Below are 27746 nucleotides of genomic sequence, written 5' to 3'. Positions count from 1 at the left end.
TGAAAATTGCGTTTCTGAAAGATTCAATACCTTTTCAATAGAAAATATATAAAAGTTTAAGTTATTTGATTGCAGATATTAATCTCATATTAATCGCATAAAAAATTTCGTCAGATCCAAAATATGCTAGAAAAAACTTTATTTTTTTCTTATGATACTATATAATCTAATGCCATTTTGTATGGATTAGAATACACATTTTTTACCAAAATATCATGTTTTTTTATGTTTATAGATAGGCGATCAACGTATTTATTTATACATTTTAAAATATTAATACATGGAGAAAATGTCGAAAATATCAAAAAATGTTGATCTAAAGCATTTTAAAGTTGAATTACAAGTTATTTGACTAATAAATATATTAAAAAAAAGTCTTATATTACCTATTGTTTTTATAGTATATGTGATGTGTTTGATATCAACATTTATCGTATCTACACATAGAACAGGCTTAATTTTCTACATTTTTAATAAACGGCAATAGTGATTTATTTTGCCCTTTATTCGCTATAAATACCGGTTTTGTAAAATTGCGGATTGGAGGTTAATATTGTTATCTTGACCTTTAAATTACATCAACAACATAAAAAATAAATTTCGTTGATGGCTCAAAAATATTTTATTTATAAACCCAAAACACTATGCGCATTTAGGTTCTACATTCATGTACCTTATATATTGAAAATCATTGAATTTACTTGAATTTATGCTCTAAAATGTACATTAAAAATAAGAATTATCTTTATGATATATTTTTTAATAATTCAAGAATTTTACTGACCAACTTTTAATAGCGTATTTTTTTTTGTTTACATGGTTGTTTATTGTTATTAGATTCATATCATCTTTCAACCACATCAATATCTAAATGTCTAAAACTCTTTATAATATATTATCTTATATTGCTGCTTATTTTTCTGATAGCCTGTCACCGACTGAATTTCACGTTTTTCATAATTTATAGATTTTAGGCGATCCATCTTAAGTTTTAAATGATCATAGAATCAAATATAGAACAAATATAATATATAAATTTTATGTTTGTAGCATATATAACAGCATACAAAAAGCACAAACGATAGAATAGAGGAGTATGCATGAACCTATAAATATGATAAGAAACAGTTGCTTAGATGGGTTAAAAAAACTACGATTGCAAAAAAAGCATCGGTAATCTGACTTAGCTTTTATTTTGAAGTTATCTTAGACAATATATAATTACTAGAGTTAAAAATTAATCTATAACTTTGTAAAATTAATATGAACAGATGCCCAACGGAAAATTTATTAGACAAGGAATTTAGATAAAAAGCCAAAAAACAATTTGTTTTTTTTTATATAAAAATATAATATTTTTTTCATTAAAGAATTAAGAATATAAAATAAGCATTTAAGTATAACATAAAATAGAATAATTATGGGGATATATAAGTTTAATTATAATTTAATATATTTTAGAACCTTTTAAATTTATTTAAAAAATAACCAATAATTACTATTGTAATATTCTAGCTAAATGGAATAAATATTCGCATGAATTTCAGCAAATATAATGAGTACATACATTTTAAAAAAATATGCATATAAGCAAGAAGATTATAGTATTTAAGCGCAATGGTTTTTCTTTTTTTCTCTTTTAGAAGCATCCTGTTTATTTATATCGTGTGATTTACTAACCATCAGATATTAAACAAAAAAAGGTTATCAAATGTAAAATGTGCAAGAAAAACCAAATATATATATGTGTATACGCGTCCATATATATAACCTACAGTTTATATGATAGTATACATAAAGTAAGATCAATTTAAACACACTTTGGGTAACTTTTTATGAATACTTGTTAATGAATTAACGAGAAGCAGCACTAACTTAAATTTTAAAAATAATATTGAGTATTCTATAAAAATATTTTTGGCTAAATATTATCGAACAGTTGCTTCAAAAAATATTATGAGCCCATAAATTGCAAATATATCTAAATTTTTGTAACATAAACCGAGAAAAAATATGTTCTATACTATAAATCAAACAATAAAACAGTCTATTTTAATCCTTTATTCCCAGAGATTTAAATAAGATCTTATATCATTAATTTTGTACGATTTGCAAAAAAAATGAAGATAATGACAAGAGAAAGTTTTTAAGGACAACAAATAAATTAAAAAATAAATAAGTCGAATTTTCATATGAGAAGAAGATTGAATTTGTAGATGAGAGATATACCATACAAATAAGCTTAAAATAGAATATAAACATCTTAATTTCTGTTTTCATTCAGTTTAAATAAAACATATACACTTTATTAATACAGGTTTTATTTGAAATATTTTAGAAAGAAATCTAACAAAATTACCATCTTGAGAACAGTCAGAAAGAATGTTGCATAATATTTAGCTGATCGTCTAGGTACATTTCGTAAAATTAATAAAAAGCAGGTTAACTTAGACCATTATTTCCAAATAATAAATATTTTTTTAGTTTTTTATGAAAACTTTTATTATTTTAATATTTATATGATTTTGATTGTCTATGCAAACTGTAAAAGATTGCGTACCACTTATTAACCCAAAACTATAGATTAACTTTTAAGTGATTATATATATCGTGCTTTCGTTGTAATTTTCAGTTATTTTTTTGAAAACATTTAAATATATAAATACGATACATGTGATCAAATAGCGGAATCATTCATCTGTCGGATTAACAATAAATTTTTTTATTAGGGGTCGCTCAATTTGATACGGAAATTAATTTCTAGCGATGTAACTGTAAAATTGTATTTGATGCATAAAACGAAAGCTTTTATATTCATGAGCAGATTTAGATGGCAATTTCAAATTTTCATTCACGGATTAGGGATTAATTTTCCGTGAACAGACCATATCTATACTTTTGCTAAAACCACATATACTGCCTTTCTTCTTCTCTAAAATATTTATTTAGAGGGTTCCTTCAATTCTGTATATTGTATAAATGCCTAATTTCGTTTGAGACTATAAGTTATTGAATGTACCTTATGTGATTTTGTGTCACTTTACTACGACATATATCAAATTCTTTGTCTTGCATCAATAATAAATGATAATCAATGTTTTTGATAATATACATTCATAAATAAAAGAGTCTTCTCTTTTCTTCATGTAATTATTTTAGATAATAAGATGAAGCTTATTAAAAACAAAAAAATATATTTCATATGAGAAATAATATGATTCAGAACCTTAAAAATACATATCAATACAGGATAAAAAATTTATAATATTTAAAACAAACTATCACACATTTTAAAGATTTGCAGCGATTCATTACCTTTTACATATACCAATGATATAAGAATAACTAATTTAATATAGAAGTAGAGTCTGTCTATAAATTACTATGTGACATGTAAAAAGCGTCTGTTCGACGGAACAATAAAATTTATCAAAAATAGGTAAAATATATTATATAACCTTTGTTAAAATATTATTTTGTCAACTTTATAAAATTATTGTGAGGCTTATGGAAATATTAGATGATACAAGTTTGAATAAAATAATCAAGCTTAGTATTTTTAAAAATATTTTTGACGAATCATTATATCTAGGTTAAAAGCATGATTTTTATCGTAATTTCTTCTTATTACTATTTTTAGAACATAATTAATCACAATTTATTATTTCTATTTTTGAATGCTTTTGTCGACATCTTAATGTATATGTATTACTAGAAAGAAGATGAAAAAATCGAATTCTATAAATTTATAAGATTTCTGTGGTATTCTAATACAAAGGACCATCTCAAAATATTTGAATGCTCAAAAAGATTTTTTTGAAAAAATCTGCAATGCGTTGATTTAATCATGCGTGTATCAGGGATCACTAGAATAAATAAAATTCGCTTATGAATTTGTTTCCTTCCTTTTGTATTAAAGATTAAAATTGTTGAGAAATAGCAACGATTGATTTCATTTTACATGAATTTTTTTAAAAGAATAGTGACTTAGCTATTTATGAACATGAAACTTCTTAATAATTTTAAAGGTTGAAATTTTTATAAATAAGTATAATCCTTTTTAAAAGTTCCTAAATTATACTTAAGATTTTTTATACAGGAATGTAAAAATTTGTTGATACCGTTATTAATGCTTTTTTAGTATAATTATGCTGGAATGCTATATTTTTGAATTTTTTACTGCGATTAACCAGATGGTCTTGTCCTAATCAATCGATTTAAAGATTATTGTGGACACATATAATTATATCTGTTCATTAATCCGGAAATAAAATTGCAAACTAATATATTTTTACAGTTTTCATATTGCGTCGATTACATATAAACGTGATTTGGGCTGATAGTAACCATTGAATTTTTTAAGTATATTAAATTCAAACCAAATGTAGTTCGTATCGCCAGTGAAGTTAGTAGTTACTAAATTCTTAGAAATTATTCTAGATTACGATTATTATTGATTATACGTATCATTGTTTGTGCGGTCAATAAAATTTTATCTTGGGTCTTAGGTGGATATAAATATGCATAGAATTAGATCAGATATATCATAAAAAATAGCTATAGAATATCTGTTATATTCTCAGGCTTTTTTTTGAGAATAAGCAAAGTAATTGTAATATCGATGACTTACTATATTTATTGCTTGTAATACTTTTATATGGCATCGAAAGTTACTAATATATGTCTTTTATCATTATTTAATATTACGTTTTAGTTAAATATTTCTTGATTTTTATATATAAGCCAACAGTATTTGTGTTTTTTTTTCGATTTGAGGATTTTACAATAGTATATCGCATCCGAACTTTTTTTGGCAATCAAATTTTATTTTATGAATTTTTGTTCTTTTCTCTTAATACATTTTAGATTATTTTAAGTTAAACTATCTTTTATAAAAATCTTTGATTATAATTAAAGAAAGTTTGATTTTTTGTTTTTGAAAATTTACATTGTATTTTATATAAACATTTCTAAAGTCCACGCATTCTTATTTAAATTTAATTCATGATCACGTACTCAAATCGATTTTCTTGATTAATTAGATATACTTATAAGCTTACTATGATCTGCAAATATTGCTGTTATTATGTTTTAAATATATAGGTTGCAATTACTATCATCTTTCATTTGTTTTTAATAAATTCAGTGTCTGTTTTCTGTTAAGAAATCTTTATCATATATTTTTGTAAATATTAAATCCTTCCCAAAAGAATAAACGACGAGGGTGAGAAAGGCTTTCGTTCAGAATAAACAACTATAAATATAATCGAAATTAAAGAACGGTACAATCCTCAAAATATTTTGTTGTAGCTTCAAAGATTGCATTCGCCAGAGATTAAGGACCTTTCAGCAAAATAAAATTGATAAAATGGTCGAGAAGCTTTGAAAGAAAATGGCGAAGCGCAAAATGCTAAAATCAAAATAAAAATTTAGTTTTTGATGGAACTAAGGCAATACAAAACTTTTGTCAGAACATGTTGACCATTTGCTTGAATATTTAAAAAATTTGAAATTTTTTCAACGTTTTTTTTACTGCTTATTTGTATAAATTTAACTATAAATCTCTGCGTATTCTATTTCAAAACAAGGTCAACTATGATAATAAATGATTATATGCTGTTGGAAATTTGATTTATAATTTTATTTTGAAAAACACACAAAAAGTTGTTGAATAAATATAAATATATACTGTTTAAAAGCAGCAAATTACGATTAGTTTTTAATACTAAGTTCTATGCTAAAAAAAAAATTTGTTTTTTGCCACTGAAAGTATTTTTACGAAAATATGAAATATATTTATTGAAGAATTTATTTTTTAAATTCATATGACTAAATGGAAATCGGTTTAAATATAGTTTTCTTACGATTTGAATTTTTATAATATAAAACCTTTATCCGTACTTTATAAGATTCCAACATCCGTTATATTTTATAAAAAAATATCACAAAAAAAAATCGGTCAAATACAATTTTATTGTCTTAAGAATTATATAAAATCTTTTGCGTATATAAATTACATTAAATTATTAAATAAATAAGAATTCTCTTGAATATCATAACTTTGCTGAAATTCATTCAAAAAAAATCAAATTTATAGTATATAAATTAATTTTCTGTTTTAGTGATGAATTCTACTTGTAGGTGAAAAACCTGCTAAAAATCCAGATAAAATATATAATTCTTAATTCTTTTGACAATCACAAAAAAATTCATCACTAGAATAGAAAAATAAACGTTTATAATATTGAAATAAATATAAAATTCAAAAATACATTTTGTTTATGTTTAACAACGGCTGGAAAATTGTAAAGGTTTTATCATTATGGATATATAGTTCTTAGCATATAAAATAATTCAGGATATCTGGTTTCAATTTTAAGCTGATAAAAAGAAGTAAATAGAATGTTTGTTTTATTATTAGCTAATTTGAGTTTTATCTATAACTTTACAATGTAAGTACAGTATTTATTGTCATAATTGTAGTTTTTATTCGAAATATCAACTTTTGAAAAAGTCTCTAAGGCTACAATTAGAGTATAGTTGCTAGTTTTATTTTTTAACAGATCATGCTTTTATTCTAATTATTTTTTAGTAGATAATAAAAACTTGGTGTATAATTAAAATATATTCTGGCTATAAATAAATCTCATGTATAACTTTTATCAAAATTATCATAGAAAGAATTTATCAAAGAAAAACACCAAAAATAAACCAATTTTATATGCAAAGAAAAAAAATTTATCTATAACTTTCTGTGACTCGACATGATCATAAAAGAAAATAAAACTACTTGATAAATATAAAGTATATATGCAAAAAAATTGGTTTCAGTCAATCTATGGATATTAAAAACTGAATTTATCAGTTGTATATTTTTTAAAATAAACCAACTATCATTAATTTTCTATAATTCACTTTGATTTTAACACATTGTTAGTTTATATGATTGTTTTTCTTGTTTTAATTGCTTCATTAAATAAAAGCCAATAAATTTAATAAAAATTGTAAAAAATAAATTGAATTTGTCTGAATTCTTTTTTATAGAAAATTCAAATTTACAGTTTTACTCAACCATATTTTAGAATTTTTAATTGGTTTAGAAGATAAAAATATATCTGTAAATATTTTTAGTAAAAATAGGTGTCTTGAAAGTTATATATATATATGTAAAAACGACTAAAGAACATATTGTAGTTAATTAAGAAGTTTTAAAAATAGTTTTTGTTGAGTAAAAAAGACTAAATCTTTAGAATACCACTTATTTTGAAAGATAGATATTATTATCAATAATATAAGATTATTTTTTTGAATATTCATATTTTTATAAAACATAATTCGCATTTTTACAATATATGAATTAGTACATAAAAGATTCTACCATTATAAATATTTTGAAAAAAAGATAATTTTATGAAATTCGCGATAATTTATCTACCAATAGACCCTTTTTTATATGCGCTGGATTTTTTTTTATTTTTAATTATTTAAATTTTATCACAACAATCTTTGTGCGTGGTACAGATCAAATAAGGGGCATTATTAAATTTATAAATGATTTTTTTTAATATAATTTAAAATGGATTCTAAATCTTAATACGCGATTATTTGACAAAAAAGCATTAATATTTTATGATAGCGTTATAAAATAAGCTCAAAAACAACTTTTTAAATTTACAATTGAAAAATAATAAACCTAAAAAATAATAATATCTTGTATTATAATCATAACTAACAACCAGGCCTGTCAGATTTATAATTTTGTATATTTTTTTGATATTAATTTAAACATGGGTATTTTATATTTTTTAATACCGTAAAAATATAGAATACAATGACCCGTAGTTTTTTGTGTTCCTTGACACACAAATATGCAACAAAAAGATTACATATATCTTTGGAAGCAAAATTTTCAATATTTTTCTTCCGGATTCATTTTTTAATAGCTTAAATTGTATTATTGTCATTCAAATAATTTTTTCCTTAAATCTACTGATTATATGTACCATTCTTCCAAAACAAGTGGAACTATTAAATGATAAATACACATAAAATAATAAATTCTTCGGTATTTTCGGGTACTAAAAAACACCCATCTGCGCAATTAACTCATACAATTATCGAAATTGAATATCGTTTATCTATTATCCATTTATGTAAGATATTCTTTTGTTTTGCTATTTTCAAACTTTATAGATACATTATCATCTATTTAAGTTATCGATGATGAGTTGCCTTAGCTATATAGGTACCAATCTTTGCGTGTATCTTCAGTTATTAGATATTTTTCTATTTTCTAGATATTTAGGTTCAAAATCGATATAAATCTCACTGTTTCTGTTCTTCGTCATGTTCAAATTATATGTATTCGTTTGGAGTAGCTTCAAATTACAGAGTAAAATCTCTTTGGTTTTAAGTATGTCATTGGGATCCAAAATATGAGTATCCGTGTTTTCTGTGGTCTTAAATAAGAGTGTCCCTATCTTCAATATTATATATTATGTTAGCGAATATAATTCATCATAATATGTGTTTCATTTCTGTTTTATCCATGGCCTTTGATATAAGTCTTCTAAAATCCTCATTGTATTTAAGTTATCCAAAAAACCAATATTTATTTTTTTCAGCACATATAATAATTCTTAATTTTTTTGGAGTTTTATTTGTTATCATTTTTCTTTGTTAATCTTGTTTTATATACTTAAAAGAGTAAGTTTTTGTTGCTTCATCAAATAATTTACATATTAAAATACTACAGCATCTGATCTGATTTTTTTATATTTTCACATTCTTTGTCTTTGTATTTTCTTTATTTGTGGAATAATTTTCTCTGTCGTATTCTGCCTTTGTATTAACTTGCAATTATAATTCTTGATTCGAAATTTCTTGGGGTTTCCTTAATAAACATCAATATTTTGAATAAAGAACAATACCATATGTAATGACTTGGCATGGAGTGGTTACAAAATTCCATAAAAAATATTAAGAGTTATAAATCCTGTACGAACTAGAAGCATGCATGTAAGACACTTGAAATCGTCTCATTTTAGAGAAGAAGAGCAGTTGATGAAGATAGATTAGGGTAAGGCGTCAAAAGATGCATTAAGAGTTTTGCAATATTTTCTTGGCTTGCTACGTCTAAATCAATAAAATTGATAAAAAGAAACTACAACCCTGAATAAATAAATTGATCAAAAAAGATTAATAATTTCTTAAAAAATGATGTGAAATAAATTTACTTATTATTTATACTATCCGTCGTGTTTCTTCTCTTCGAATCTGTAGCACATTAAATTCCTATATAGCCTTCGCATACATTGAGATTCTATCATAATTAAACAAAGTTATTGTGCTCAGGTTAGGTTCATGATTTACAATTAAATTATCTTTGGTAAAAATCTAGTTTTCGTGTATTATAAGATGTTTTCTCAGTAAATTGTTGTGACAAATTATCCTCATTTGATAAATCTATAACCAATGCCAGAAATCTAATTTCGATGCATAAAACACATTTATGACTTTTAATTATCACTAAAAGAATTTTATTAAGCGCAAAGAATAAATGTGTAAACCCTTGTGACCCGAAAAGTCTTATAAAACCATTAATATATGACATATTTACTATTGATGTTTTACCAAAACTGCGCAAGATAAACATCCTTTTTATAAAGTTTTTTAATATTGATAATAATTTTGATTCTTTATATTTAAAAAATTAGCCATAAAAAACTTAGATTATGTTAATTCTGTCAAAAGAAGCGATATATATCCATTTCTTGAAATTTAATCTATTTTTAAATATATTATAAAAGAAATCTATATGGATTACGAGTATATTTTTGGATTATATATAGAAGCATCTGAGTACGCTAAAACTTATTATACGATCTAATTCTTTTTGCATGGAAGAGAAACAATTTTTTTAATTTGGAAAACTTTAGAGATAAATAATAATTTTCAAATGTGCAAAAACAATCACAAACTTGCTCAGATTTGGATGAAAGTTATCTATATATCTTAGTCAAGATAATGATACCAGACATTTTCTAGGGCACGAAAAGATATAAAATTAAAACTGCAATTTGCATGTTTTTTTATTTTGATTAAGTATAAAAATTGATTTATAACGTTAACTTTATCCTTTGTAGCCTATATATGCTATTTTTAAAATTGTATAAACCATATTAAAAGATAAAATTATATTTACTAAAGCTAGAAATAAGATTTCTTGGCTTTATAAAGTAAAAAAATATTAATATTTTATGACCTATTAATATGAAAGAAATATAACGACGTACATACATCAATATCAACAGATTATTATTTTTTCAATAACAATCTATATTTCTATACAATTGAATAAACAAAAAGGCATATAAGTTGATTGAAGACTTTAGATACGTAATTATTTTACATATAATATGCTTTAAGCTCTTAATATAGGCTTTTTACAAATCATAACACAAAGTACATGCAAAATCCTGATTGTTATCTTTAGCACTGGAATAGACAAAAAAACTATATAATATCGTTTTAAAATTTCATAAGATTCATGATTTTTTTAAAATTTGTGGTTTCCGGAAGTATTCAATTTTTAATAATATTATGCCAGGATTCTTTTTATTTATGCAGCATCATTATTGCGCTAAGCTTTTTTATTACAATTAGAGCTTTTTTTAAAATGTTTATAGTTTGAAATATACGGAAAATGTAGTTTTCTTATTATATTTTAGGTCATGATTACAAATAACAAAAATAAAAAATCTATTTATTTATTAAATGGTTGTTTATCTCTGTATTTTGAAGTACTGCGTTTTTAATTAAGTAATATTTTCCGGAAAATATAATAATATAATAAAAGAGATTTACTACTATTATCTAAATAAGTAATAGCAGGATAAATTTTTTTTTGTAGATTATTCGCTTCAACTAGAATTAATATATACGTTAGTCTGAAAATCTATAAATGCGTGTTAATACGCGAAGTTTAATATGATATTAGCAAAAATAATATCTTTATACAATTTTATTCATAAAATTGCTTTTTGATGGCACAAATGCAATTTTCTACTTTTTACATCCTTTAAAATTTATTTTTTTTAAAATTAAATAATTAAATCTGTCAATAATATTATTTTCATAAATATTTGTTTTTAAAAAACGTAAATTTAAAATATTATAAGTTAGCAAAGCTTATCGTATTTCTTTTACAGTTTTTGCTTCTTTATATAAACTTCTAGTTCTCAATATATATTAATATAAAAACCCCACGATATTGATCGCAATCAGGCTATAACAGTTGTCAAGCCAATTTTATAGCTTTGTTTGTGTTATTTAAATTACTTTTTCTATATAGGTACTTTATGAAAGATAAAAATATGTAAGTAGCAAATAATAAAAGGCACAAAATTAGCTGTATAATATAAAAATTCATATGAAAAAAATTGCGATTTTTTTTAAATATATTCTATATAATTAAAAAATTGTTTTTTTACAATATCTTGTCGTTTCTTCATTATATAGAATTAGAATTGTTTTAAATTTTACTTAGATTCTTTAAATTTAGCTTATGTTGATTATAAAGCAAAATTTTTATTATTAATATTTTTACTATATAAAATATTTTGTGTCTTTAAATGTATATAAAAATATATATAAATTTTTCTTAGGCAGTATAATTTATATTGTGTTACATAAATGATTCGTAAAATATAGCACAGACATAAAATTAGAATATATTTTTACACAACCATCTATAAATATAATTCTTAAATAAGAAAAAATATTTCATAAACCTTCATATACAATAGATTATATTATCTTTGGTAATATATACGCGGCATGATTAATATTTTATATTATCGTCGTATTAGGCATATAAAAGACATATTTTTAATTTTAAAACAAAAATAAGAAAAAAAATTTTCTTTATTTTGTTATTAAATTTTGCTGTTAAGAAGCCGAAAAAAGCAGGATTCTTATCAACGCCGTAAATTTCATGTCGACAAATAAAACTTAAAATGAATTTGATCAGACATTTATGTATTTTTCATGCTAATTTTGTTATGATAAAATAACATAAGTCATAAAAAATGAATTGAAACATTTACCGATAAAACGATGCCATAATATTTATATATTTTAAAAAACTAAAAATGTGATATGATTATATACTCGAGTCATTTTTGTCTATTTTTATGTAGGTAAATGCATTTTTTGGCAAGTTTCTAGCACATTTTGTATGTAATATTTCGCTCTTTTTCGCCTATAGAAGTAGATGTGGTAAAAAACAATTATATGATACGTACGCATGGCTTTATATACCCTTTTATAAATTATTGTATTATTTTCTATAATTTTCACGTAAAATAAAATTAGAAAGGTATATAATATTATAATATAATAAATAATTCATACAATTAAGGTTTCATTTAACAAACTTTTTTAAAACATTCATAAAAACATGAAATGAACAAAAGACGTTTTCTAATTTATAGCTGAAAGTGATAAAGTAATCGCTCAATGAAAATATTATAATTACATACATTAAATATAATTAAGAATATAATTTTAATAGATCAAAAACCGAAATGAAATAATGGAAAATAGTTTACCATCTTAGAATAAAAAATATCTGTATAAATTATTTAATTCATATCATATGAAGATAAGAATTATATATAAATTTTAAAATATAGTAAAAATGTACATATATTGGCTTTATAGGTGTATCCCATATAATCTAGGACATATGGGTGAGCCACATTTGTTCGATTAAAAAATAATTTATCCTGTTTTTTCGTGAATATAGGTGTATAAAATATTATTTTCTAATGTTTATCGTGATGGGAATTATAAAAAAATTTAAAAACTTGTTAATGAGCAGATTTTTCACAAAGACTTTAAAAAATTTTTCTTGAGGTGGTTTTTTATAAAGTGTCAATATGTAGAAAAATTAATAAATATGAGCCGTGATAAATATTAAATGTATTTTTTGTGTAGAAAAAAGACTATAGAAGAAATAATATGACTTCTGTACGCTGTAAACATTATAAAAGAACTAAATGTGAGACTATTGTTTCTATGTGTCATAATCTTAAAAAATACAAATTTGGATTATAAATAGCATTAAAAATTACTAAAGAAGACAAATTTTACAAATTGTCCGCACAAAATATATTTTTTTTTGTAAAAATAAATATAATCGTATTATTATTTAAGCATAAACTAAAAAAGTACATACAATATACAACGAAGTGTTTTATTTACGACAAAATACTAATAAAAACAAGATAATATCAGATTTACATAGAAATAAGATCTAGACAGCCTTCTTAGCAGAATATCAAGCAAATTATATATAAAATTATAATATAATAGTAAATAATTTGAGAGATTTCAGTAAAAAATAGTCTTAATTTCGTAAATCAAACAAAAATAGAAGGCTCAAAAATAATAATACTGATTCTAACCTTTAATAAATCAAAAAAAAAATTTGAATCGATGTGCCAATATATAAAGTTTTAAAATATATTTATTTGCCTTTTATGTTTTTAGTGATTATAACCTACATAATGAATTTTATACTTATATTTTATACACCAAGGGGCTAAGAGATATATGCCTTTTTCCAACCTTCAGCATAATATTTAGACAGCAAAAAAATAAATCATTCGATCTATATCATCGATGTATTTATAGTGATTTCTTGTGTAAAATCAAGCGCCATCGTTTAACTTAATATATCGCTGTTGCCAATCACGAAGGTCGGTAAAACATTTATCAAAGCTTAAGTAACAGAAAAATCGCAAAGTAGATTAAATACCAATCCTTGAATGTTGCTCAAATATGTTTTCGTGCACGTTATTACTTAAAATATGGATTTTCAAAACAAAAAAATAGAACGGATTTAAAACAATCTAGTATATTATGCACGATATAAAAATTAATCAATTCATTTTGAGGTAAAATAATACATGAAGATACTGAAAATTTGCTTTGAATATAAATCAATTTAAAATATTCAAAAAAGATATAAAAAATGAATAAAGATAAATTATAAGAAGTAAACTACATAAGTTTCAAATTTACATATTATTATATAAAAAAACATAATTTTAACACTAAAATTCATTTATCTATATAACTATATAGGAAAATATTTTTTCCTCCACCCATAGGGTTTGTAGTATTTCTATTCGACGGTTTTTTATGTTTTAAAATGTAAATTATGACTATATAAGATTTTTTCTTATGGACTAATTTATTAAGTAGATATATAGGAACTGACCTATTAACATTTAATAATATTGACACGTAAATTTTTTTTCTGACCATGTATTGACAAAAAAAATTGGAATTTAGATAAAAATCCATGGCATAAAAACAGTATTCGCGCATACTTCAAAACATATTTTATTTTAAAATTCGAATATCATTTTCGGGTTCATTTACCTCTAAAAACTACGTAATATATTGCATCGAATTTTTAGTTATAGACGGATCTTATAAAATTTTTTTAAACCTATTTATTATAATGATTACATATACCATATTAAATATGCACAGTTAATCTTTACTGTAATTTTTTCTACGATTATCATAAAAATTCCCGTTTAAAAATCATTTTATGCCATTTTTAATCTAGAAATAATGATATATAATTTATCAAGAAGGCAGCTATCGTAAAAAAATTCACTTAAACCCATTTTCTATTTTCTGTATTTTTTGTCATGATGAAAAATCATTGTCTATAATTTCATATTGGTTTACTCTTAAACAAATTATTAAAAAAATTTGCAGGTAATTTTATTTTGGACCATAAAATTATGACAGTAGAAATCCTAGTGATATCAGCATTTTTTTATTTAATGATCAATAAAAATTTGCTCTGTGTAAACAACAAATCATTATATAATTAGAAAAAGTTCCACCGTATAATTATAAAATATTATTTTTACAAAAAAGTCATCCAGAAAGAAATTAATATATTATTATCCTATTTTTGCATTTTAATACTAGACAAATTAGCCTAATATTCGGCTGTTCACTTACAACTTATATTATCTACTTATTTTCTACATTCTATTAGTAATTCCGACTAGAAATATTAATATACACTTTTTATGTTCTGATACTATAATTATGCGGGCAGATGACAATTTTTTGCCGCTAATATAGTAAAAATTCACTATATACATAGAATTAGAGGCATATTAAAGGATTTAACTTGTTTTAAACCAATTTACAATCTTTTACAACAAGAACTTAGTTTTTAGGCCCTGCATATACGTTATACTTTCTTGTAAAATTATTTATTTCCATTAAAACAATATTGGCAATAAAAAAAATAGACAACCATTTTCAGTGTAATTAAGGTTTAAAAAAATTAAATAGACATGTAATATTATCAAAATGTGAATATCATATGAAATATTAAAAGAAATAATTTCTTAGGCTTATTATATGAATATATAATGGTCTAATATGTCTGCAATAGAATATCAAAAAATTTAACAGAAAATAAATCCATCGAAACAGATGCGCAATAAAAAAATAATAGTTAGTACATACCCTATATAATTAAACTGATGATCTTATGAAAAATACTAGTATTTATTTTAAAGTACGCAGGAGCATGTATAAAGAATTTAACATACTCTAACACGAATATATATAAAATCTATTGCATGTATGTTTTTTTTGAAAAGTCTATAAAATTATTTTTTTATCGAAGTTTTTGTTTTATAAAAGAGTGACTAACATCTGTTTCTTTATTTGAAAAGGGGTTTTCGAATACAAATCCAAAGGATTACTAAGAATCTACTAAAAAACATAAATTTTTTAAATATTTTCTAATATAAATTTTTACACATTTATATATAATGGATACAAGATTATTCTTTTAGATTTAATAAAAAAAAAGTTAATAAATAAATATTTTAATGCAATAATTTTGCATTGAGAAATGTATTTTATGTTTGACTTTATATTTTATATGTGTATTCGATTTTTTGCGTATATTATAGTCAGTGTGGCGATTATTTTATAATATTTCACTTTCTAACTATTTTTATTTGACTATTGTAATTAGCTAGTTTTTTTAAAAAAATATTTATAGATATTAACCATATGGTTATTCTATTTTAATTCAATAATAATCACTTAAAAAATTAAAACGTGATACATCCAAAAAATTAAATACATTTATGTATATACATGCTATATCATTAAAATTTATAATGCATGAAATACAAAGTAAGGACCTTCTATTACTAAAAAAATGCTCCTTATTTGTTTAAATGTTCTAATCATCAAGAATGGTATATAATATGTTAGTAGATCAAGCTAGATTCCGCTTCATGTGCATTGTATTTTTTTGAGGAATCGTAGTATCAACAGTAACTACGGCTTACAGAGCTGTAGCGGACATTAAGATAATATGATATACTTCTTTCAGACAATACACCTTGTATTTTCTAACAATTTAATACGAATACACTTCTTCACACATGATAATTGTACTTAAATAGAAAGAAAATAGGAAGGAACAATTCTAAGAATATATATAAAACACACCAGCCATAGTAAACAAGGCAATAGACTCTCAAATGCAAACATATATTTTTAATTTTCTACAGACCATTTTTTTTAGCCCAGTATGAAAATATAAACTTATTAAATATATAGAAAAAGAAATAAAAAACCGAAAAACAGACTTATATTATAAAAAAATTGATAAACTAATTGATAACATCAATTTTTAGAATTATAAAACCACGAGAAGTCACACTTAATAAATAGGATAGTTTATATACTAAATACAATAAGTTAGATGTATAAAAAAATATAATTGTTAGCTTAAGCAAACAATATACATTATTGTTATTATAATTAAAAAACTAGAGCAAAAAAACTTGAATAAATTAGTTGAAGAGTTTTATAAAAATTTTAAGATACGAGAAATAAAACAAATTTAATTTAAAATCTACTCTAGGGATTTGATTTAAGAACTTATATAGCGCAACCTTATATAACCCTATATATTGTATTTATAATTCATAGATTATTAATAAAGTTTGGTAAAGTAATTTTTTCGAGTTTATAGAAAGAAATTTCTGTTTGCATGAAAATTTACAATTCTTTTCAACATATTATTTAACCCAATGATAAATTTAGAAACGTTTAGCCACTAATGCAAAAGTCATATATTCACGTTAAAAAATCCGAAACTCGCGCCAAATACGAGTAATGTAATAAGATAGATTATATTCTATAGTTCACATCAATCTTTTACTACTATTATATCATAGAGACGTGTATTTGTGTAAATTTGATTTTTTATTTCTATAATTAGATGTTTATTTGAGCCCTATATGTATAATACTGCATTGCAAAAATAAATATAGCATTTTAGTACCAATTTTTATAAAAATTGGTTTTTTATATATAATCAATATGATATATATGGACTGTAATCTCATATAAATTTATTCACGTTACAAAACTTATATTTTTATAGACAAAAAATTTATGTTATTTGATAAGCCTATTGATAACAGAATTTAGTTTTATATCTACATTTTTACAACAGTGAATCATATTTTATAAATTTTTTTTTAAATTAATGAAATTTTATAAATTATAACATTACATCTTCTACTATATCTAATTAAAAATGAAGTAAATGCCATTAATATATAATTTTGTTATGATCACGGGCAATAAATTGACTAAAAACAATAAACAAAAAAAATAAAAACAGGGCTATTTTGTTACATTATAAAAAGAAAATATGCAGGCAAAACAAATCTGTATAGAAAAGTCAGGCCTGATATATGAATACGCATGTTTAAATTTGGTAAAAAATATATTTTGAGCAAAAATTCAGAGCATAAAAAATTGAATTACTATTATTAATATGCATTTATCATATGCATATAAGCGAATGCTGTTTATATGCACTAATTTATGTTATTTTTTTGTTTTATAGACCTTTTCTTCTTTATTTTTAGGTATATAATGATAAAACAATTAAAATTAGTTTTCACATAAAAGTCAGTATAATTTATAAAAAATCTTTTTATATAGTAAAATTTAATATTTTTAGTTTTAAAAACTTCTAGCGTAGTACATTTGTCGCTTATTTTGTAAATATAGCATTGCTTTTTTAAATTGTGCATTAAATACAAATATGACAAAAAAAGAACTAACCTAGATAATGTGAAAAACATCAACTTGTTATTCATGAAATATACAAGCAAATAAACACATCCGCTAGCGAATTTATAGTATCTAAATATGCCGTCAAGTGTAAAATTCAAACAAAGCGTATTATCATGTTTAAACCACATAAATTTAAAATAAAACGCTATAACTATCTAAAAATGTAAAAATAGTTTATTTAGATTTCAATTATTACGCAATTATATGTCTATTCTGAACAAAAATCGGAATTTTTTTCCTTAAGTAAATTTAATATTCATTTAAAACTGCAGAAGATTTATTTTATACTGTATGAGCCTTCTATGTTATATGAAAACTAAAAAATTATATTAGATGTATTTTACCAAGTACTTCGCGGGCGTAAGAGTCTTAAAATATAAAAATCCACATTTTGAGGGTTTTTTATAAGGCTAGCGCATTTTTATATATTTTTTCTATATAAAAAAATCCTTCTATATATTAAAAGCCCTTTTAGAATTATTTGGAAATTACATTTTTATAAATTGCTAAACATAATAATGCGCAGTTAGCTCGTAATAAGTGCCACCCATAACGAAACATAGCGCTTTTTCAATTTAAATTATAAGTATACCTCAGAACAAAAATAAAACGCTATTTTTACGTGCAATCTTACTTCTTTTTTATGTGACACTTTGTTTAGCGATTATTGCACAATAAACAGAAATTTACTCAGTATATCTAAGGTTGAACAGAAAGCAATTTTATTAGTTACTAGATTGGTTATATGACTTATTGCGTTAACACATAGCTATGATTTAACTGTGGTTATTTTAAATGCTTTGATGTTGATTTGGTTGTAACATAGTCGAAAAATAAGCTTGATTGTACCTAGCGGGCAAATTAATGTTGCATAACAAAGACTTTGAAATGAAAGGTTGAATCCATTACACATTAATATACATCGTTAAATTTTATACGTTGTAAAAAAAGTAGCCCAAAATTCTTAAATAGATTTTTTCAATAGTATTTAAACGACTGATCTTAATTTAAGAATTATTTGTTAGAATTAAAGGTCGAAGTGAAGACAAAACTATAATATTTTAACACAAAATACAGGCACATTGATGAATTATAATATTAAAAAATTTTATGTTTTTATATGGGCAAAAAAAAAAAGATATCAAAATATCTACTATATTACAAATTTTTGAACTATTACAATATGGCATTCAATTTGAAATCCATTCTTTATAGCAGCATTTTTAAAAAGTCTCACTAAGCCAAAAAAAAATGTTTTAAAAAATAGCTGTATAAATCTATTCAAGGCACTTTCTAGCTTTCAATTATTATTTCTTTATAATTCAATTTTGTATTACTCATGTTCATGTTTTGTAAAATTCTATTGACATCCTTATCATAATAAAATGTACTTAGTCAAATACGGAAAATGGGCGATAAAAATTATGAACATCTTAAACTTTTTCGTGATGAATATCAATTTATTTTTTAAGATCTTCCTGGAGGTGTAATATTTCGTAATAAAGAATCGGGGTTGTTTCTTCTAATCATTCTATTGGAATGTCACAAAAATTACCTTTATGTCGTATTTCTTTGTTTTTATAAGTTAATATAGATTTATTTTCTTTACCATTCATTTTATTTGCAATTTCCGTTTCTTTCTTCAACATTTCTATCGAAGCATGCATGGATGCATCGAGTTCTATAATATGATCCAGACAGTTTTTTAAAGACTGTATGTATTCCAAGATTTTGTTCTTAAGGATTTATGTGATAATCTATTAGACATTACTTGAAAGCAGATAGAAACGTTTCCTTCAAATATATGTATACAATTTATTACCGAATAACTAATCAGCATTTAAATTATGAATTCTTCGTGAAATTTAGGCGCCGAAAATTTAATTATGAGAGTATCTATTATTTTATTTATGCCAACAAAATGTGGTCCAATTTTTATAAATACTGTAACACAATTATTTTTTGGATTGTCGATTAAAATTTCATTGTCAGCTTGTTTGTCTTTTATTTTTTTTAAATTTTTGCTATATTTAGGTTTCATATATAGACTTGAACTTATCAGATTCTTTTCTTTGATTGAAATCTTTCTTTTTTTTTGCCTATATTTGTTTCTGATGCAAGTAAAGGATCTAAGTAAGTGGTTAACACGTCAATGTCATTTCCTTGTTTTTCAATGGATAAAAGTTCTTTATTGTTTTTTTTTGCGTGCAGTTTGATCTTATGATTATGTTGGATCGATGAATTGAGTTTAATAGCCAAAATTGAACAAAGCTTTCGAATTCGAGTTTATCTGTGTGTTTATAGTTAATATGCGCAAATAATATTTTTCTTGTATTTTTATGTCTTTCAGCTCTAGTTTGTCTAAAAATGCATGATCAAACACAACGATTTTTATATAATAACTTTATAAAAGAGAGCTTTCATCACCCATACTATTAAGATATTCGTACATAACTGAGGATTTAATTGTGATTGCCTTAGCGTATCTATATTGAAATAAGAGATTATCTGAAGGGTTTTCTTTACATATTAAAACCTGTAAAATAAAGAAATATAAATTTAAAAAATTCCATTGTATCCACATTTTGGGCAATGAAATTCGGTTCAATGCCAGATCTTGATATTTTTTTAATCTATATGATGACCTTGCGATACTAAAAAGCTATTATGAACATTTATAATAAGTTTTACCATCTCCAAATATACTTTGTATATGTAATATTCATTATTGGTGACTCGACTGTTCAAAAAATGAATACGCAAAGTATATAGAAGCGATAACTGTAGGATTTATTATAATAATCGCGTAGTTTTCCAGATTATTATTTTGACGCCTTGTTATACCCTTAAAATCTTCGCTATTATCTAAAAATGATATTTTCCTTTGACCTGATTTTTTGATTTACTCATTTCAGGCATATAAATATCTTCCCCAAAGTTTTTACTTTAGATTACGAGCATATTTTCATTATAATTTTAAAGATCTGGGATTCCTTCATTCCATGACAGTTTATATTCCAATAAACGTTTCATTGTGTATTTTTAAAAATTTTAAATAAAATCATTAGAAATAATATATTCAAAGTCTGTATATTGATGTTTTGCATTGGTATAATTCTCGCCAGTTTCTTGATTTGCTGTTATGTACATAACATTCCAACATTTTCTTTGTTTTAAAATATCGATAAGCTTTCAGAAAGCCTTGGCAATCGAATCATTTTTTATAAAATTATGGCAAAAGGTATTTTCGACTGAATAATAATGCATAAAGCCTCTAATGCTCTCTAATATACATTTTGTGCAATGTTATTGTCGATTTTTTCGTTATTAAAATCTTTAAATTATTTATGGAGTGTCGATAACTTTTTTTTTGTTTTCATCAACAATGCTTCCGTTGAATAGAAAAAATTCACCATAATACAAAAAATAATTTCTTTGTATTTGCAACCCCAAGGTGTACACTCTATTTGAATTCGAAAAAATGACCAATAAATGGTTTCATTAATATCTATATCTAAGTTTATGATTAGATTATTCATCTTAAGAATCTAAATCAAAGAATTTATTCCTTCGTTAGACGTCAAAAAATCAATAAAATGTATTGAGTGTTTACTGTTTATACCTAAGGGCATTGGAATCTCGATTGATACAATTATTGTACTTATTTTATTTATGGGCTTAATTTTAATATATTTATTTAGGTAATGTTCATCAATAATACCCAATAAAAATTCATTGTGGGAATTAATTTCGTGTAATTGCGAAATCTTAACATCATATTTTTCTTTGCAATCATAAATACGGCTTTTTCCTCCTGTCCCAGAAATATAAATCTCTTACACATTCGAATGTATGAAAAAATATCTTTTATTATATTAATCACATTTCTATTTTTACAATAAATTAAAAGGATGATTTTCTCAACATACAATTACCATCCAAAATTCAAAGATAGTCTCTTTCAAATTGATAGCTGATAGTGTATTATTATTACCACATGTAAAGATCTTAGATCCATCTATTATGAATCAAAGAATAACTATTCAGTGGCAAAGTAATCATATTTATTGAGTTTATTATTTAATTGAAAATCTACGGTATCAATTTCTTTATCAAGAAAATCTTTTTCAATGTCAAGATTTTTAAAAAATTTTGCAAAAATCACAAGTGATAATACAAATGCACTGCAACATACACCTTTGCTTAGGTAGTTCATTCCACACTAGTTAATGAATTTTTAAAGCCATTTTTTAATGATAGAAATTTTTTTAATTCTTTACTACAAGGTCTACCTCCTCCATTTCTTATATGATGCTCAAGCAATAGGGGACCCTTTTATTTCGCTTTAAAAGGATCCAACTGCAATAGACAATGAGCAAGACCTATAAGAGCATTGATAATAATATCCAATTAGAACATCAATTCCGTTTGCAGGACGAAAATTTTCATAAGTAAATTTATTGTCTTCTATTTTATTAATTCTGCTTTCTTCAAAGAGTAACGTTTAAGAGGTTATTATTTGTAAATATTTTGTTCTTCTAAACATTCTTTTCAACCACTTTTATTTTGTAAATTTGGGGTCTTTAAAATTAATTTAGCTACAAAATCGATAGTTCAAGATGATTTGGAGATCTCCATTTTACACAACAACTTTTTATGTTCGATACAGGCTTGTAATTCTCCAGAAATATATTTCCTAAGAAAAACTTACCATTCCTATCTATAGATGAAATATTTAAATTTACTTCACTCAACTAAGTACGAAAGTACCTATTTCAATTTAAATATCCATAAAAATTGACATTGATATATATTTAGATATGATTTTGTTTTTATAACGTTTGATTTCTGTGTATTAATATTAAAATTATATACTTCGCTTTATACGCAGTATTTATTTCATGAATATAATCTAATATATTTATTTGAATATAAATATATTTTTAAGTTGTATATTAGACTTTTTACTGATTATAGGCTGCAAGTAAGATAAGATTATTTATTTTAAATTAGAAGTTTAGTATCAACTTTACCATAGGTAAATTCACATGTTCTAGATTTCATTTGACATCTGTAACAGTATTTTTAGTAGCCTAATATACGAAATGTATACATTGTGCATAATAGTTCTAGACAGCTGTCTTGCAATTTTTAATTACTTTTATAAAAAAAATACAGGCAAAAAATTTTTATTACTTTAATAGAATTCTTTCTAGGATAACAAAAGCTTGCTTTGCTTTTTTTTTATAAAAGTAATTTTAGATCCGTGCAGTTGTGGCCTATAATAAAAAATATTTATAAACGTAAAAGAAGTACATTTTGCAATATTCTATTCTATTTGTTTTCATTAAGTGATCTAATATTTTATGCTGATTCGTCAACTGAATCTTAATTTTTATTATTGCGCGTCTTGAAATAAAAATACATCTTATTGGTAGAATAGTCTATAAAAGGACACAGTAAACCGAAATTTTTCTTTTAATTAATATATTTTTTTATGAAAAAAAACAGATCTCACAAATATCAAAAAATTACATTTATCTTACATATGTAGTTTGAACTTATGGAAGTTTAATTAGTAACAATTTAAACTTTCTAACCTTCAATAAAAAAAATACAGCAAAAAAAAGATGAAATTGGACAATAATACAATTAAAATCTTATACAATAAATTTAATTTTTTTGAATAATATTTATTTATAGCAAAAATAGATTCACGCTTGATTATACTTTAATTTACCCTTATTTTTTTGAATTTGTTTCTATTTAATTGTTGCTAGTAAAGTTTCTACCTTTAAATATTTAATTTATTTAAAATCACTAATCACATAATAATATGCAAAATTGTTACAATTTTAGCATTATTACCAAAATTAATCCAGATAAAGTTATATTCTATATGGAGAATCATGAATTATTTTGTTTTGTTTTATATATGCAGTGCTCCAAAAATTTATTTATAAGGTATATTTAATCAGCTATATTTGGTCTTTTCAATAAAAAAAAGCATAAAATTTGTATTATTTATTTAAAATTCTCTATTAATAGATATGTGAATACAGAAAAAATTATCGAATAAGGGGTAACATGGATTTATGAAAAGGTTTTAATTTTGGCAAAAAATGGAAACTGATGATTTTGAAAGCTGCCTTCTTATATATTTTACGCGATAGATACTTGTATTTTAGGTTCCAGCTATCTAAATAATAGAAATTTACTGTAATAAATTCTTTATTTATTTAATTTCCGTATGAAGATAATAAAAGAAATACCTTCTTTATCACGGTAAATAATATCTACAGAAGCCTTTTTTTATATATATTGCGATACAATTAGATTTTTGTAGTACATTTTTTTGTAAAAAAAAAGTTTAACACTATTTTGAGTATCTGTAACCTTCTAAATTTTTTTAATATTTCACATATATTTTATAAAATTGCAAAACAACAATTTTAAAGCAGACCATATGACATATAAATAAAGTTGGTCATTTAATCTGAAATCGGCAAGAAAATTCAATTGTTCTGTCTAGTTAGCAAAATTCCTTCATATTATATATAATATTCAATATCATAGTAAATTCAAACTTTAATTCTTAAGGATTACATTTATTTGCAAAAAAAAGCAATATGGGAGCATTCTAGATGTGCACAACACATAATAAAGCATCAAAAATCTACTATAATCGTTTAATGACATTATTTTTATGATCATTTAAACACATTGGGATTATGTTTTCCTCAGTATAATAAAAATCAGACCAAAATATAATTAATATCATTTTATCAAAATTATATATTTGGCTTGAAAATGTTTATGGATTTTGATTTTTTGATATAAGTTAATTAAGAATTCTTAAAGAATCTATTAACCTTGATTTAAAAATATAAAACTCTATTTTCTTTGTATTTAAAGAATGCTGTCACATTTAAAATTTATTTCAGAAATTCATCCATTTTAAAAACTGGATTTTATTCGCGTATAATTTCTTATGCGTTTTTTATAATCTAGAAAATGTATATTTTACTATAAATTATTAGATTGCTTTTGTAGATTACAGATTAATTATCTAAAAGCTAATACATCACCTAAGTATTTAAATATAAATACATTTTTTTCTGATGTACCCATAAGATATGACTTTCTGAACATTTTATTGAGTTATTAGACTTTTAGTCAACTAATCCCTACAACATATGATCATTTTCTAAAATAAAAGAAATTAGTTTCAAAATAACACGATTTTTATAAGTATAATTAATGTGCGTACAACATACTAAATCGATAAACAAAAGCATCTCAGGTGTAATATTATACTTGGCAATTAGTTTGCAGGCTGCTCTTACCCTATAAAGTAAAAAAGTGGTAATGGTACTATTAAAATAAACGGTCGCATTTTTTTATTTAATATTTCTGTATATGCATATTTCCATAATTGCAACTTCTAAGACTATAAATGTCGAGTTCTTTTTAATTTATCACTGGTTCTATTCTTATAAATTTTTTATTGATCGAAATTTTATGAGTTTAAAAAATACATTTTCATTATTTTTTATTGCAGAACAAATATTAATGCCCGTATCATATAAATTTTTGCATTTTTCTGTATTGTTTTACAAGTTTAAAAATTCATTTTTGGTTAATGTAATTTTTAGCTATTTTAAATATAAAGGCAAAAAAGTAAAATTTCACATAGAAAAAATTATGTTTAATGGTACATAAATTTATCTAATCTTTACAAAATTGTACAATTCGTTATATTTCAGGGGGTAAATATAAGGCTGTCTATATGTTTTCTGTTTAAACAAACTCTACCATGCATATTTGACCTAATTCAAACTTAAGAATTCTTTTAAATATTTTTTATTAAAAACCGGCTAATATATAATATCATTTATTTCTGCTGTTACTCAATAACATTTTATACAAAATAATTTTAAAATGGGCCCGCATTGAAACAATTTTATTCTTATAGTGAATGTAAAAAAAAACTGATGATAATAAATGTATAGCTCACTTTTATGTATCTTATCTTATCACATCATTTATCTAGTATCACGAATGATTAACTAAAATACAAAATTTTACTTGCAAATTATATGTTTGAATAATTAAGTTTGTTGATTAAAGACCTATACTATTTTATAAAATAAAACGTAGTCGCATAATTTCTTCTAAAATGATTACATAGAAAAAGCATACAGAAAACATCACGAAATTATATTTCTAAATAAAAATAAACGATTTAAAATGTTAGATATCTAAAGACTCTACAAAATAAAATACTTAAAGGAGAATATATTCATATTGCGAGAGCATCGTAAATCGTATTTTCAAAAAAAAAATAAAAAAATAGATCTTCGAAATTTAATATATATCAACTATTCGATTCATTTATTTTTATAATAATAACATTTGCAAACTATTAAAGAATTAGTCTTTTATGAAGAATCAAATGCAAAATTTTGAATTATATGAAAAAGCACCCGAAAAAAAAAGATTATTAATTCGATAATGTCTAAATATTGCAAAAAAAGAAAACCTGTATCAAATATGCTTGAATTTCTATTTCATTGTTTTTCCTGCATAAAACAAGCATCAAAAATCTCTATTCATCTGTGTCTAATATGCAGTTTCTTATAAATTTATGCTTTATATGTGCGCAACAACGTCGAAAATCAAGAATAGTCGCCAATTTTTTTTATGTTGTGATACAACTTTTTGCTTGAACGTTTTTGTGCACTGAAAATAAAATTTCCTAATTAATAATGATTGTAAATTCCATGCAAGATAAAATATCTAAACACTACAAATTCATGGGAAATTTCTGTTCTTGCGTTTAATATAGATTTACCTGTAATACCAATACCCCGGAAACGCTTTTTTTCATATATTAATATCATATTCAATATGTTATCTCTACTGTATCAAGAGTTCAAGAAAAAAGGATCTAAAAAAATTATAAATCAATTAAATACTACAATATTGCACTGATTATAGTAAATTTATATCTTTAGAACTGACATGTTTTTATTAACTTCATTTTTAGAAAATTATGTGAGATCTACAGGCAATGATCCAGGTAAAACCATAGTTTTCTATGCTAGTTCTGCAGATATCCAATAAAGATTTTGATACAAATTCATACGTATATATTCTACACTTGATTTTGAAATTTATTTTCATGTGTTTTATAAAAATAAAGCAAATATAGCCATTTCTTTGATTTATATGATAACTTTTATTACAGCTTCTAAACTATAAAAAAACAAAATTCCAAATAAATAAAATAAAAAAGAAAAGAAAAGTATTGTATTGTATTTGCGCCAATATTTTTATTTTTGAAGCCTAATTTAAAATAATTTACTATATACCTTTAAAATAGTTTGTTTTTTTTAATATCATAGAAGATATAAGAAAAAGATTATAAAAAAATTCTATATCTTAAGAAAATTTGATTTCTTGTCTTATCATTAAGATTAATTTTGATTTATATTTAAAAATAAAATGAAAGAGTAATTATA

The sequence above is a fragment of the Rhyacophila brunnea genome, unplaced genomic scaffold (assembly GCF_057557595.1).
Source record: "Rhyacophila brunnea isolate RB1 unplaced genomic scaffold, BYU_Rbru_1.0 scaffold_86, whole genome shotgun sequence".
NCBI classification, from domain to species: Eukaryota; Metazoa; Arthropoda; class Insecta; order Trichoptera; family Rhyacophilidae; genus Rhyacophila; species Rhyacophila brunnea.
This window is presented reverse-complemented; position numbering follows the sequence as displayed.